The sequence below is a fragment of the Macaca mulatta genome, chromosome 14 (genome assembly GCF_049350105.2).
Source record: "Macaca mulatta isolate MMU2019108-1 chromosome 14, T2T-MMU8v2.0, whole genome shotgun sequence".
Classification (NCBI taxonomy): domain Eukaryota; kingdom Metazoa; phylum Chordata; class Mammalia; order Primates; family Cercopithecidae; genus Macaca; species Macaca mulatta.
In genome coordinates this window covers 126,431,285-126,446,818 of record NC_133419.1, presented here as the reverse complement: position 1 = coordinate 126,446,818, position 15,534 = coordinate 126,431,285, and the positions used below count along the sequence as shown (strand labels likewise).

The following is a 15,534-nucleotide window of genomic DNA, read 5'->3' as shown; positions in this document are numbered from 1 at the left end:
CTTGAACCTGGGAGGCATAGGTGGCAGTGAGCCGAGATTGCACCATTGTACTCCAACCTGGGCAACTAGAGCGAAACTCCATCTCAAAAAGAAAAAAAAAAATAAAGAAATTGTTGAAATTTTAGAGAACCTGCTTCATATCTTAATATCTTTCTTAACATGGGTTTCTTTGATGCTATATATTCTTTAAGATAGTAGAATTTTTTTAACCTCTAGGAAATTTTCCTCTTCATTCTCTAATGAAATTGAATTATTTGGAAGTCTTTGGCTTTAACTTAAGGGATTTTTGACCTTTGCCTTCTAACTATATTTGGATGATTTAATGATTTGGATGATTGTAATAGCATATCTGGGGCATTGAATGTTGCTGCTGACCTCTTTGCTAGATTGTTCCTTATCTCATTCCCATTACCAACAGATTAATACAATGTGTGATGGGAATGTGCCAAATGTTCTTGGCAACACTGTAAATCATTCGTCTGCAAACACTGTTGAGTCCAACTGAAGACCATTTCTTTTCTCTTTTTTTTTTTTGAGACAGAGTCTCACTCTGTTGCACAGGCTAGAGTATAGTGGTGCCATCTTGGCTCAGTGCAACCTCCGCCTCCCAGGGCACAAGCGATTCTCATGCCTCAGCCTCCCAATTAGAGTAGCTGGGACTACAGGTGTGTGCCACCATGCCTGGCTAATTTTTGTATTTTTAGTAGAGACGAGGTTTCTCCATGTTGGCCAGGCTGGTCTCGAACTTCTGACCTCAAGGGATCCACCTGCCTCAGCCTCCCAAAGTACTGGGATTGCAGGCAGGAGCCACCACGACAGCTGAGGACCATTTCTTGATTTTTATCATTTATGTCATTCATGTACTACTCTTTGGAAGTAGATATGGGACTGAAAGACATCCACATCCTTATTTTACATAAATTTAGCATGTGGAATTTGTAGATTAATGAAATGATTGAATTTAGAATGAATTTGTGTTACATACATGGGAGCTTTAACCTAGGCATTTTTGAGCAGTGTATTATAGCAGTTTAGAGTAGGATAGGTCCTGGAGTCAGAGGCCTGGGGTCAAAGCCAGGCTCCACCATATTCTAGTGATGTGACCCCTCTGTGCCTTGATTTCCCCATCTGTATATGGTGGTCCATGGGGCTATGGGATCATCACATTTAGTCTTTACAGGCAAAGTGAGGACACAATAACTTGGGCTAGTGATTGGCACTTGCTAGGTACTTATTGCATGTGAGCAGTTGCTGTTGCTGTTCCTGTTGTTGTTCTGTTTGAGATGGAGTGCTTTTATTGACAAATGTGATATTATTGTGATATAGCTTACTTAGAGACTGTCAAATCAAAGTAAAATGAGTAGGATTAAAATTTAAGGAGCTCTTGACGTGGGAATAACTACAATTCATTGTATGTGTTTGGGTTGGTGAGGACATGGCTCCTAGGAAAGAGCAGTTGGGGAGTGCTGTAATATGTGATGGTAAAAGTTTGGGTAAATTCTAATATCCTCAAGCAACTGAACACCGTCTTGATTTTCTTGCTTTAAATTTTCAATTTTGTTACTCTCCCTTTCCCCCTCCATCTCCTCAAGCTTAATGTAAACTAAACATTCTTCAGTTTAATACCAGGTAAATAACATTGATTTTTATAAGAGATGTACTTCATACCGAGCCTTACTAGGCTCGGTATGAAGCAAGGGATAGCTAAAAGTAAGGGGATAGCTATTGTTGGAATCCTTTGCTAACTTTTCTAGTAATAGTTTTCCCCCACAAGTGTGAGTGTTGTCATCGGTGGGAAATCCCAGTACTTCCTAGAATTTTTAAATGTATACTTAAATACTGAGCATGATTGTCACATCTGTTCTTTCAGGTTTCCTACTTTTCTTTTGGGCTTACATATGGTTGGAGCAGATAAACACTTAACTGTGATTGGTAGTATTAAAAACCACCAATAAAGTACTATCCTCAAAGTGCCTCACTAAAAGAAATAGAGTAGAAGTGGGGTCACCAGAGCAGAGATTTGCCTGGAGATAGACCCATGTGCACACTGTCAGCTTCACCCAGACACTCCCCTGTTTTGTTTCTAGCTGGCCAGGATAGGTACAGTAGAAGTTGACCTCAAGTGGCCATCGAAGGTTGGGATTTAGTAATGGAGGGGGAATCCAAAAAACTGGAGCCAGAAGGCGTTGTAGAATCGGAAAATGACAAGGGGCCACCATCATCCCTTTTCAGCTGGCTTTTCCCTTTCTGTCTTTAGCAGTGACAGTAACAGTGCTTCAGAAAGTACATGCTTTTCTTAAATATTTTTAAAAACTATGATTTAGATAAGTCTTGAGAATCTCATCCTTTTCTTTGACCCTACAGATTGGAGAGATTACTGAGTTTTTGTCACTGGACTACAGGTTTTCCGAGCAGCATAGTAATTTTTGTAGCAATATTGAACATGAATGCGGGAGGAAACATTGTACCACAGCTCTAGAAATGCCTGGACTTTACCATGTCTATGTGGGTCCCCTAAAATAGAGGATAAGTTTATTGCATTGCATTTATGGAGTTTTGTTAGGGTAATGGTCTTCATAGCTAGGGTAGCATTTATAAGATTCTTACAGCTTTTTTGATTCTAGGGAATGGGAATCTTGTATTTGAAACTTCAATTCTTATCCTACCATCCCAACACCATTCTTAGTCCAGATTTGTGAAGATGTGTGATCGAGGAAACAGCTATGTGTTTGGCTAGTTACAACGCCATTTCAGTGAATATGTCTTAATTGAGATGATAATATCCTGTATTTTGCTAAAAAGGGGCTAGCACTCAACCTTGAATGTGTGACTTTTTTTTTTCCTGACATGGAGTTTCGCTTTTCTTGCCCAGGCTGGAGTGCAGTGGTGTGATCCCGGCTCACTGCAACCTCTGCCTCCTGGGTTTAAGCAATTCTCCTACTTCAGCTTCCCAAGTAGCTGGGATTACAGGCATGTGCCACTACGCCTGGCTAATTTTGTATTTTTAGTAGAGACAGGGTTTCTCCATGTCGGTCAGGCTGGTCTCAAACTCCCAACCTCAGGAGATCTGCCCACCTCGGCCTCCCAAAGTGCTGGGATTATAGGGGTAAGCCACTGTGCCCAGCTGAATTTGTGACTTTTTTGAAAAGGAAAAATTACTATAAAATCTTAATGTTGATTAAATAATTCTTACTTTTAATCTCATATAATTATGTATAAAATAAACTAAATGGAAACATCTTATAAAACTAAAACAAATTTCCAAAGTAAATACTGGCTCCAGCCTGGGCAATGGAGCAAGACTCCGTCTCAAAAAAAAAAAAAAAAAATTATTATAGGTACATAATAGTTGTATGTGTTTATGTAGTACATGTAACGTTTTGGTGAAGGCATACAATGTGTAATGATCACATCAGGGTAATTAGGTTTTCTTTGTGTTGGGAACATTTCAATTCCACTCTTTTAGTTATTTAAAAATATACAATAAATTATTGTTAACTATTGTCACCCTGTTTACCATTGAATGCTAGATTTTATTCATTCTTCTGATTATTTTTGTACCCATTAGCCATCCCCACTTTATCCCCACCTCCCTGCTGCCCTTCTGAGCCTCTGGTAACCATCATTCTATTCTCTGTCCCCCTGAGTTCAATTTTAAAAAGTTTTTAGCTCCCACATATGAATGAGAACATGTGAAATTTGTCTTTCTGTGCCAGGCTTGTTTCGCTTATCCTAATGTCCTCTGGTGCCATCCGTGTTTTTGCAAATGGCAAGATTTCATTCCTTTTATAGCTGAATAGTATTCCATTTTGTGTGTATACTACATTTTCTTTATGCATTCATCCATTGATGGACACTTAGGTTGATTCCATATTTTGGCAATTGTGAATAGTGCTGCGATAAACGTGGAGATGCAGATACCCTTTGATATATTATACTGATTTCTTTTCTTTTGGATATATATCCAGCAGTGTCATTGCCAGATCTTACTGTAGTCTGTTAACAGTGAATTTATTTTTAACAATCCATTATTTTGCAGGGCAGCCAGGTGTAAAAGTACACTCCAATGTATAATACCGAAGTATGATGAAAACCCATTCAATGAAAACTTTTTGTTTTGTGTTAATATTTACTTTTTGTTGATGAACCATATTAACATGGGATCTGTGCAATATGTGTGTTCCTGCTTTGTGTAAGGTCGTCTCCTGTGTTGTGCTTTTCAAGTTTGACACACCCATGCTGCCATGAGCTACAAGATAAATCTCCCACTTTTCTTTTCACCTGTTTCAAACTTTGTTTGTACAGCATTCTATAATGTCATGTGACCTTCAGATGTCATCTCTGTGATCCAAAAATGCAAATGCAATTGGGCACTGAAATTTTGGGACCTGTCTTTGGTTGATGTTCCAGACTTTGCTGGATCAGATTATCACCATAATTTATTTATCGGCAATGCATAACCACAATGACCTTTTTTTTCAGTGAATTTCATACCTCCTGAAATCCATCTGCAGATTAAATAGAGAAAAAGAACTAAAACCTGGTAGGTTTGAGAATCTTCCAGAATGAGACGTGGCCATCGATTCGCACTGAAGTGAGTGGATGTAAGCGCAACTGTGTACTCAAGGCCTTTCTTTTATTTAGGAAGCTGTGTATGGAGCGGGAAGGCTTAGGCCTGGGATTGCCCTGGGTGCAAACCTCACCCCTGTCTTTATATGCTGTGGTCCCTTGGGGAGGCTGAGTGTTCTTTGTTTTCTCATTTGTAAAATGGAAATAATACCTATCCTTAAGTTTGTTTGAGGATTGGTAACAGTGTCACTGGTAGAGGGTCGTGACTGCAAGTTGTCCAGGTTCTTGGCATTTTGAACAAAGGATCAGACAAAACGCCCAGCAAAGCAAAGAAAGAAGGAAGCAACAAAAGAACGAAAGTGAGGATTTATTGCAAACAAAAGTACACTCCACAGTGTGGGAGTGGGCCAAGCAGTGGCTCAAGGGCCCGGATACAGAATCTTCTTGGGTTCAAATATCCCCTAGAAGTTTCCCGTTGGCCACTTCATGCTCATCTCATGTAAGTTAAGTGGTAGCCCGCAATCGGTCTGATTGGTTGCAGGAAGGAGCCAACCAGAGGCCAAAGTGCAGTTACAAAGGTAACACTTCTGTGCAAACATCTGATTGGTTGCTTTTCACACAGTTATACTTCTGTGCAAATGAAGACTCAGCCCGAAATCAGTCTGATTTGTTGCTGACAGCCAGTTTCCCACCTGCCATGCAGAAAAGGTCAAAGGGAGTAGCCTCTGGTCCTTTTGTTACTTAGGTGTGGAAAGTTAGGGTTTTCCTTTCAATTTAGCTCTAGGAAGTCTGTGTGAAACAGCCATAGGTTCCCTGCCTCCAGACCCTATTCTCCTGCCTCAATAATATATGTAAAATTGGCCAGGTGAGATGGCTCACGCCTGAAGTCATAGCACTTTGGGAAGCCACGGCAGGTGGATTGCCCAAGCTCAGGAGTTCCAGACGAGTCTTGGCAACATGGTGAAACCCGGTCTCTACTAAAATACAAAAAAAGAAGCTGGGCATGGCAGCGTGCGCCTGTAATCCCAGCTACTTAGGAGGCTGAGGCAGGAGAATCGCTTGAACCGGGGAGGTGGAGGTTGCAGTGAACCAACATTGTGCCATTGCACTCCAGCCTGGGAGGCAGAATGAGACTCCTGTCTCAAATAAATAAATAAATAAATAAATAAATAAATAAATAAATAAATAAATAAAATCTTTGGGCCGGGCGCGGTGGCTCAAGCCTGTAATCCCAGCACTTTGGGAGGCCGAGACAGGTGGATCACGAGGTCAGGAGATCGAGACCATCCTGGCTAACACGGTGAAACCCCGTCTCTACTAAAAAAATACAAAAAAATAGCCGGGCGAGGTGGTGGGCGCCTGTAGTCCCAGCTACTCGGGAGGCTGAGGCAGGAGAATGGCGTGAACCCGGGAGGCGGAGCTTGCAGTGAGCTGAGATCCAGCCACTGCACTCCAGCCTGGGCGACAGAGCGAGACTCCGTCTCAAAAAAAATAAATAAATAAATAAAATAAAATAAAATAAAATCTTTGAACCGTAAAGTTAATAATTAGTAGTTATAAACCTAATAATTGGTAGCTGTTATTCTTTGAATAATCTCATAAAACAGATGTTTAATAAGATGCATATATATATGTTTTTGCACAAACCAATTATTGTCTGCTTTGTGGAAGCAAGAGGTGGGGGTGGATTAGAGTATCAGAATTATTTGGCAAGATTTTTCATACTGCATGTGTCCCATCTTCTTATCACTTACAGGTGACCCACAATTACCCCTGGGAATGTGGCATAGCTCTGCTGTGCTGAGGCAGAAAAATGAGTGCTATCGACTCAAAACAGTTCAGTCTTTCTCAGGTAGCTCTGATTTAAATACTGGTACAATATTTTAAAATCCTAATTTTATAATTGCTTATGAAGATGAATTTATGTAAATAAATCAGCAAATTGGCTGGGCGCAGTGGCTCACACCTGTAATCCCAGCACTTTGGGAGGCTGAGGCAGGCAGATCACCTAAGGTCGGGAGTTTGAGACCAGCCTGACCAACATGGAGAAACACCGTTTCTACTAAAAATACAAAATTAGCTGGGCGTGGCGGCACATGCCTGTAATTCCAGCTACTCGGGAGACTGAGGCAGGAGAATTGCTTGAACCTGGGAGGTGGAAGTTGCGGTGAGCCGAGATCACGCCATTGCACTTCAGCTTAGGGAACAAGAATGAAACTCTGTCTCAAAAAAAAAAAAAAAAAAAAAAAATCAGCAAATTGATACTGCCTGATATTGACAGGGAATAACTCACATGCGAACTGGATTAACCTCACATGTATGTGCAGGTTAAATTAGCATTGTGGCAGATTGTTTAAAAAGTGTATTTGATTTTCCTTAAGATGTTTACCAAATTTAAGACTTAAAAAGTGTTGGCAAGAGGCGGGATAGATTGACCTGATGGTTTTAAGAAGATTTATGAAACTATTTGTGGTTTGACCTAGTTCGTTTGTCCAATACTGTTAAAATCTGCTTAAAATTTATCCTAAGAAGTTACCCTGTTTAGTACTAGCGTTATGTGGTAGAATTTTATTTTAACATAGTTTGCTATTACGTGATTTTTACTATACAGAAGTTCATATGTTTCAGGAAGCCTATGTACAATAAAAAACGGATAGTTTAGCCAGTAATGCCTGGGTGTGTCAAAAGTGTGTGAAGAGAGTCTGTTGTGTTTGTTTTGGCTACAGATCCTTAGAGCATCCTAAATGTAGAGATTTCCATTTACCCACAGTTGGTCATACGCCTTTTAGAGCTTTTAAGATCATAATAAATGTTTTGCAGCCCACCAAGTCATTTCTATTTGTGAACAAAGTAATAGTGCCTTTGGTGGTGTTTGTGGTCTTTTTCCCTTAGGTTTAAAGGGACCCTTTTGTTAAACTATTTTAATTTTTGCCTTTTTTTTTTTTTTTTTAACAGAGTCTCACCCTGTCGCCCAGGCTGGAGTGCAGTGGCGCGATCTTGGCTCACTGCAACCTCCTCTGCCTCCTAGGTTCAAGCGATTCTTCTGCCTCAGCCTCCTGAGTAGCTGGGATTATAGGCATGCACCACCACGCCTGGCTAATTTTTGTATTTTTATTGGAGACAGGTTTTCACCATGTTGGTCAGGTTGATCTCGAACTCCTGACCTCGTGATCCGCCTGCCTCGGCCTCCTAAAGTGCCGGGATTACAGGCGTGAGCCACCGTGCCCAGCCTGCCCATGTTTTTACTGTAGCGCTGCACCATGCTCTTGGTTAGTTGCCTTAACTTTAGTACCTATTTTAAATTATATATCCTATAATCACTTTTTAAAAATTGTTGTAGTAAAACATAAGTCGGTATGGTTAAGTAACTTCATAATTCCCAGAAAACATTGCTGGGTTTCTCACAGTGGAAGTTCTTTCATTTATCACAATTTACTAAGCACTCATTTCGTGCAAGGTGGTGGTATCTGTACAGTGATGAGCAAAATAGACAAGGTCCCTTTTCTCATGGAACTGACAAACTAGTGGTTCATCTAGTTCCTCTAGAAATGTTTTAAACAATTATTTTTAGAGCAATTTTAGATACGCGGCAAAACTGAGTGGAAGGTACAAGGATTTCCCATATATCCCCAGACCCCTGTTCCCAAAGATGTTTTTTGCATTTATGTGACCTGTGAATAAACTAGTCTCACTCTTTTACTTATTTATTTATTTTTGAGTATAGTGAGTCAGGTAGGATCATCTGCTCTGTCCCTTCATGACTCTTCCTTGTCTATGCTTTTTACACACAAGAAATCAGATTAAAATGAAAATGAAGGCCATGAGTGTGGAAGGAAAACAGTTTTAAAACGTGACATTGGGGAGCAGTGTGCTGAGAGAGCGAGGGGGCGATGGGGGGGTTTGGGTGGAATGCAGGGCTGCTTATGATGAGGGTCCTGCCTCTGAGACATCAGCTTCCCAGCAAGGTCTAAGAGTTCGGCTTATTTTGGAGGGGAAGCTTAATCATGAAGACAGGGATGGGACTCTGGGACACATTGGGTCTTTTTGAGTGGCAGAAACCTGTCACTGCTGAGAAGAGTGATAATGCTGCTTTAGGGAGACTGTCGCTGACACTGAGGATGAAGAGCTGTGGAATACCTGTGCATACAGATGACTCAGCCTGTTTCAGAGCCAAATGTGTGGTGTTGAGCAGTTGTAGCATAATCCTACTGATTTAAGACAGTGAAAACGTTAAGTCTCTAGATTAGTTGTTTTTTGACACTGATCTTTGAACCAGCATGATCTCTAATAAAGATTTTATATTCGTCTGGAGTAAAATGAGAAACAGCTAACCAAAAGTCATAAACTGCATTTATACTGAAATTACTTCTTGCTTACTACTTTGTTTTCTAATGAAATACCAATAGTAGATGGCAGTTACTAATTTTTAAAAAATGTTTTCAGGGCAGATTTTGGAAAGCTTACATAGGACATACAGGTATTTTGTTTGTAAATTTTCTGTTTATTGAAATCCCAAAGTTTGGGAACCATTGCTGTGATTTCCATTGAGTACAATGACCTATGTACAGTTATCTATCTTGAGAAATGGCTTCTGTGCTGTTTCTCATGCTAGATGTTTCTTCATCTGTAAGATTTATGCCCAAGTTTTTATGATGCCTCAATATCAAGTAGGGTTCTCTCTCTCCAGCCATGGACTTAAGTTGACTATTCTTCTCCAACAGAAGTGGAAATAGTTCACTTCGTTTTAGGGGCACATTCATTGTTCCATGTGCTGAGGTTAGGAGGCAAGTACCTAAAAGCCTCTGTCTATATAAAAACTGCTTTGTAGATGTTTTATTAGTACTACTATTGGTTCTTTTAATTAGTAGTATGTTTTATTTGTACCCTGAGGCTGTTCAAGCACAGAAGGTAATTTAAGTCAACAAAATCATTTCTTCTGTTTTGGAATACTTACATTTGCCATCTGATCCTTTACTCCTGAGGTACTTACTTAGGTTGGCAGAGAAACTGGGAAGAGAAAAAGATGATTATGTGGAGTTATGAAACATCTTAAAACGTAAGTTCTTGGAACACTTTGTAACTAAATAGTTTTCAAATTGGAAATGCTCTTTTGTTCATAACCAGAGATTCTTTTTTTTTTTTTTTGAAGATGGAGTTTCACTCTTGTTGCCTGGCTGGAGTGCAGTGGGACAGTCTCGGCTCACTGCAATCTCTGCCTCCTGGGTTCAAGCGATTCTCCTGCCTCAGCCTCGCGAGTAGCTGGGATTACAGGTGCCCATCACCACACCCAGCTAAATTTTGTATTTTTAGTAGACACAGGTTTTCACCGTGTTGGCCAGGCTGGTCTCGAACTCCTGACCTCAAGTGATCCTCCTGCCTCGGCCTCCCAAAGTGCTGGGATTGCAGGCGTGAGCCACCATGTCCAGCCCAAGATTCTTTTTTTGAGATAAATACTGAGTCTTCAGAAGACCTATCTCTTCTACTGTATACGTGTTTCTGACAGTCACCAGAATTCTACGGATACCTCACTGACTGTTTGACAGTGGCCATGACGTTCACAAAGTAAAGTTGGCTAGGGAAATTTCTCCAAATTCTTTACTCAAATATAAAGTGAAAGGCCCCCCTCTCCAGGTTCTTAGAATGAAATTGTGAACTTCACGTCTTCTACTGTTTGTTTTTTTTTCTTTTCAACTTAGCTTTTTGTTTTTTTGAGTGAACATGAACACTCTTTTTTGCTTGCAAACTGAAGTGATGAACTTAAATGTTTGGAGCTGACATTTTGTTGATTTTGGACATCTTTGCAGTTTTTTCCCTCCTTTCCTCTTAGTGCAGTCATTTTTGGAGGCTGCCATAGATGAGGCAAAACTATAGTGTAAGATAAACTTTTAAGTGTTTGTATGTTTTTTCGTTTACACACAGCAGTTGTAAATATTGTCATAGAATTCTAAAGCTGGAAAAAACTGTGGAGTTTTTTTTCCCTTTGCAGACAGGACCTAAGCCATACTAAGTTAGTAAATGTTCTGCCTAACATTCTCTAGGAAAAGGAGATGAATCCATTTAGACCACCAACTAATAATTTTGTTTTCAACATATTGTTTTAAAAAATTAGGGATCCTGTCATGTTTTGAAACTTTTTTATACCAAAAAAATTTAAAATTCAATTGCTTATTAATTGCTATACAAGAGTTAAAGATGTCAGAGATTGAGTGTTTTAAGAAATGAGGTCAAGGTCTCTGTTATTTTATTCTACTTTATCCCCCCACCCATATTTTTTCCCTAACTACCTTGAATATAGGAGCTCAGTATGTTTTGCTGCATAAATGAATGAAAAGCTGCTCTTTGCAGTTTTAGGTTGTAGATTCCCACCCCACTCCATCTGTCCTTAGAAAATGGGTTGAATGGGCCGGGTGCAGTGGGTCACACCTGTAATCCTAGCACTTTGGGAGGCTAAGACGGGCAGATCACTTGAGATCAGAAGTTCAAGACCAGCCTGGTCAAGATGGTGAAACCCGTCTCTCCTAAAAATACAAAAAGTAGCCGAGTGTGGTGGTGCACACCTGTGGTCCCAGCTACTTGGGAGGCTGAGGTGGGAGGATCAGCTGAGCCCAGGGAGGTCAAGACTGCAGTTAGCCATAATTGTGTCACTGTACTCCAGCCTGGGCAACAGAGAGAGACTCCATCTTCCAAAAAAAAAAAAAAAAAAGAAAAGAAAGAAAATGGGTTGAATGAAGAGATTTTAAAAAATTAAGGTAAGGATCCATCCCCCAGCATTCTTATAATCCTCAGACCCAAATTAGTTTACATGATGTTACATAAAGAATAAAGTTGTAGGCTGGTTGTGGTGGCTCACATGCCTGTAATCCCAGCACTTTGGGAGGCTGAGGCAGGCAGATCGATTGAGGCCAGGAGTTTGAGCCCAGCTTGGGCAACATGAGAGACCCTGTCTCTACAAAAAGTAGAAGAATTAGCCAGCTGTGATCGCTTGCACCTGTGGTCCCAGCCACTTGGGAGGTTGAGGTGAGAGGATCACTTGAGCCCGGAAGGCAGAGGTTGCAGTGAGCCATGATTACACCACTGCACTCCAGTCCGGGCAGCAGAGCGAGACCCCGTCTCAAAAAAATATGAGTAAAGTTGTACGTTTTAAGAAAACTCACTGAAAACAAAAACCCTCTGAAAACCCTCATGTTGTGCACAGAAGTCAACAATGACAAGTCCTTCAGGAAGAGGGAGGCCTACAAGGATATATACAGGTGGAAGTGTATTCTGTAAACATAAGGTCTGTTATTGTGTAACTATGAAATATGAGTATAGTATAATACAGAAGCTTTAAGAACTATGCCAAGACTTATACATGAGAATTGTTTCTTTAAAGAAGTCAGTCACCTTGGGAAACTGCATATTTACTCTCGTGCTGCTGTTATTGTGCCAAAAAAATTGGAATTCTTTTGGAATTACCTTTATTGGTTGTGGTACATTAAAGAAAGAAAGTGTTTGATGTTCTTGATTTTTTGGAAATAGTCATTAATGAATAAATTGGGTCATAATGTTGGAGTTAAGACTATATGTGTTTAAAAATCAGACGTAATCATAATGAGAATGATATTCGTGCCTGCTTTATACATTGATACTGAAAATAATTAATTAGGGATTAACGAACTTCATTGGAAGTTCACGGATTGACAAAGTTTGATGACTATGGCCTGCAATGAATAATTAATAAGGGATTACGTTTTGCACAGAGAGGCATCATTGGAATAAGTTTTTCTGTGTTCCAGGTTGGTTCTATCTGCGGCTGTGTTTTTTGGTAGTATGTATACATGTGTGTATTTATGTGTGTGTGTATGTACTTTTTCTGTATCAGTGTCTGTGAATTTTCTTTGACCATCCTGCCAGTGTTATGTTACAATCCAGCCGCTGCTGCTTCATGCATATGTGGCCTAGCAGAGTTGTTCCAACAAACTTTGCTTTATTTTTCATAGGCTGGACCTGATGCCAAAGGCCACTTCTCGGGCTTTTCTAATTGGATTAAAACTTCATGCTGCGTCGTGTTATGTTTACAAAGATATTGTGATCCTAATTGATTTGTTTTTCTATTTTCTAGTTCATCAGAGCATTGTATCCTGATGGTTACTTTGGTTTTAACTGCCTGACACTGATTTAAAGTTTTCGAGGGTGCAAGTTTTCCTGGCATAGGCCAATGTCTGTTTTTACTTAATTTTGGACTTATCAGTCAATTGGTGCCAGTTACGTACTAACTACATAGTAATCCGTGATTGACTTGTACATCAGCTTATGAATGTGCTTGAAGAACCCCTTTATCAATGCACAGCCTCTCTTCCATGGTAGGATGACAGCTTTGATGAAGCTGTGTCTGACCTAATTCCCATTACCAGTTTGAACCAAGCAGGGGCTTATAAGAAATCTAGATTTCTTCCATTATTGTATGTGGCCAAGTTTAAAGATGGAATAAGGTACTTGGAAACTAGTATTAATACGTTCTAGGTCTCTAGGAAACTCATAACCTGACAGTAAGATAATGTAAAAGTCATTGTGGCAGAGACCCAGTGTTCAGCCAGCATTGATTCAAGTTTATTTGCAGCAAAGATCCTTTTCCAAGATTTCTGTTTTTTCTTATCTGCCTTTTCAATGTTGACTGTGTGTATTTGAATAATGTACTTCATGGAAATGAGTTTCTCCTTGAGGAGTTTTTCCTTGTTATTAAAATGGAATCTAAGCCAAACCCCATGAGGGTGAGTCTTTTGTAACTGCCGGGGAAACTTGTACTTAGGTTAGCCCAGTGCATCAGTCAGTCAGGTCCTAAGCAAAGCGCTGGACCTGTTAACAACTCCGTTAGTTACATTACCTAACACCCGTAGGGAGCTCTTTTTCAAATGTGTCCATATTCCTCCTCCTCATCCTCCATCAGAAGTTAGTCAGATGTGTCCATATTCCTCCTCCTCATCCTCATCAGAAGTTAGTCAAATGTGTCCATATTCCTCCTCCTCATCCTCATCAGAAGTTAGTCAAATGTGTCCATATTCCTCCTCATCCTCATCAGAAGTTAGTCAAATGTGTCCATATTCCTCCTCCTCATCCTCATCAGAAGTTAGTCAAATGTGTCCATATTCCTCCTCCTCATCCTCATCAGAAGTTAGTCAAATGTGTCCATATTCCTCCTCCTCATCCTCCATCAGAAGTTAGTCAAATGTGTCCATATTCCTCCTCCTCATCCTCCATCAGAAGTTAGTCAGATGTGTGTCTGCATCTTTGCAATAGCTAGTTCTTAGCAAACTTAGCTTTTAGCATTTGTTTTGTGGTTACCATAACGGTTATTTTTTCCCAGGAAGCCAATTCCAGTGACAAACTTGAAAATCTACCAAATGCTGGATTTGTGGCAAGTGCTGACTCCATGGGACTTGCAAAATAATCCCCTTGAAATTTTCTGTATTTTGTTTTTTTAATGATCTCTCTCACAGTGCTTTTTAGAATTTCACCATTTGTATGCAGCAATGCTTTTAAATATTTATAATGCTCCTGTACAAGCCACTGTGGATGCCAGGATTATCTTCACAATTCTTGGCTTCCTGTGCTCTAGTGGCAGGAAGAAATAGTCTCTTAGAAAGAGAGTGGAACAGGAACACTTGACTTTTTTTAAAAAACACAAATATTGTGAATAGAACCTAACTGAGCTCTTGTCCCCTCTCCTTCGGTGTAATTAGGACCACATTGATTCCTGTTGCAGCTGGCAGCCCCTCACTGTTGCCTTTTTCTGCGTGTGACCCTTGATCTCAGTGACCTTTCCTGGGGTTCGTCCTGGGCCCTTTTCATTGTGTTGGAGCTGAAGTGGCTCATGTGGAGTTGATTATTTCTTTGCTCATTTGGCCTTTTTGGTGCCATAACTCCAAGTCACTTCCATTTTCTTCCTCTACTTTTGGCAGTCCACAGTGAAAGGAAATGCTTTTGCAGGCAGCAGGATCGTTTGTATGCTTGGCTGACTCGATAGAGACTTGGGAGAAGTGGGGGAAGGGTTGTGAAGTCTGTAGGTGTGAACTTTTTTTTTAAGTTGATCTGAATGATTGCACGATCATTAATAAGTGCTTATAAAGTGAGTACTGTGGAAAGCTGCGTTTCAAACCCAGGGGGCTTCGTTCTGGCAGGAAGAGAGCGCTCCCAGTGATTGACAGTGGGCCTTGGTGTCTGAGATCCTGCAGCTTTACTTTGATAAGATTTATATGTTCCTCCTATGGACTGGGAGCTATGTGGCAGGTCAGAAGATACATCATTGTTAATTGCACATGACTGCTTTAAGAAATTCTTTAGTTTCTAAAGAAACCCCCATAAGCCCCAGAGAGTAGCATGCTATTAGATAGTATGTTTGTTGCGACTAGACTTGTAGCACTCTGCTTCTCCTTTCCTCCTGTAGAATCGTGGAAGATGTATGCCAGCTGTTACTCTCATTTTGGGAGACCCCCTGTGGACAGCATGAAGACTGTCCCGAATCAAAACATGAAGGAGTCAACGGTTAAGGAATGTGTCTGATTACCCTATACTGTAGTACCTTGGAAAGGTATAACAGTGTGAAATGTGAAATTAAATCACATTAAGAAACTCATTTTTAAAGTCTGAGTGTTTGACTCCATCCCTGGAATATCATTTCTGTCTTTTCCTTTTTTGTTTTAAAATTTTTTCATTAGTAGTATTGATAGTGTGGTTTATTTTGAATGAGGAGTTCCTACCCCTTCAAGCATGGTAGTTTTGGGATTCAGTCTAAGCCATAGTTCCGTGTGTCTGCTGTTGCCTGCCAGAGTGTCATCTGCGACCCAAATCTCTCTTAAGAGCTTCAGGCTTCTTTCTGCTTGCCTGCCCGACCTTCCTTAGAACCCACTTACATCCAGCTCATCTCGTTATCTCCACACCTTCAGATGCTCTCCATTCCCTCCACCACCTCAAACAGCGGCAGCAGCC

The 15,534-nt window shown here is 40.4% G+C and overlaps 1 protein-coding gene across 11 annotated transcripts in view; it reads left to right on the top strand.

Annotated features, from left to right (window-relative positions):
- Window positions 1-15,534, top strand: part of CDON (cell adhesion associated, oncogene regulated) — a 101,450-nt gene that overhangs the window by 14,241 nt on the left and 71,675 nt on the right. For 2 of the 11 annotated variants that reach the window (XM_028834144.2, XM_015116074.3), the window contains exons 2-3: window positions 4,483-4,594; window positions 6,326-6,421. The exons of 7 other annotated variants lie outside the window; for them this stretch is intronic. The gene's annotated coding sequence lies outside the window, so the exon portion shown is untranslated. Of the gene's footprint in view, window positions 1-4,482; window positions 4,605-6,325; window positions 6,422-7,816; window positions 7,839-15,534 lie in introns of those variants that run through there. 2 more of the 11 variants (XM_028834143.2, XM_077964628.1) reach the window with 2 other exon arrangements.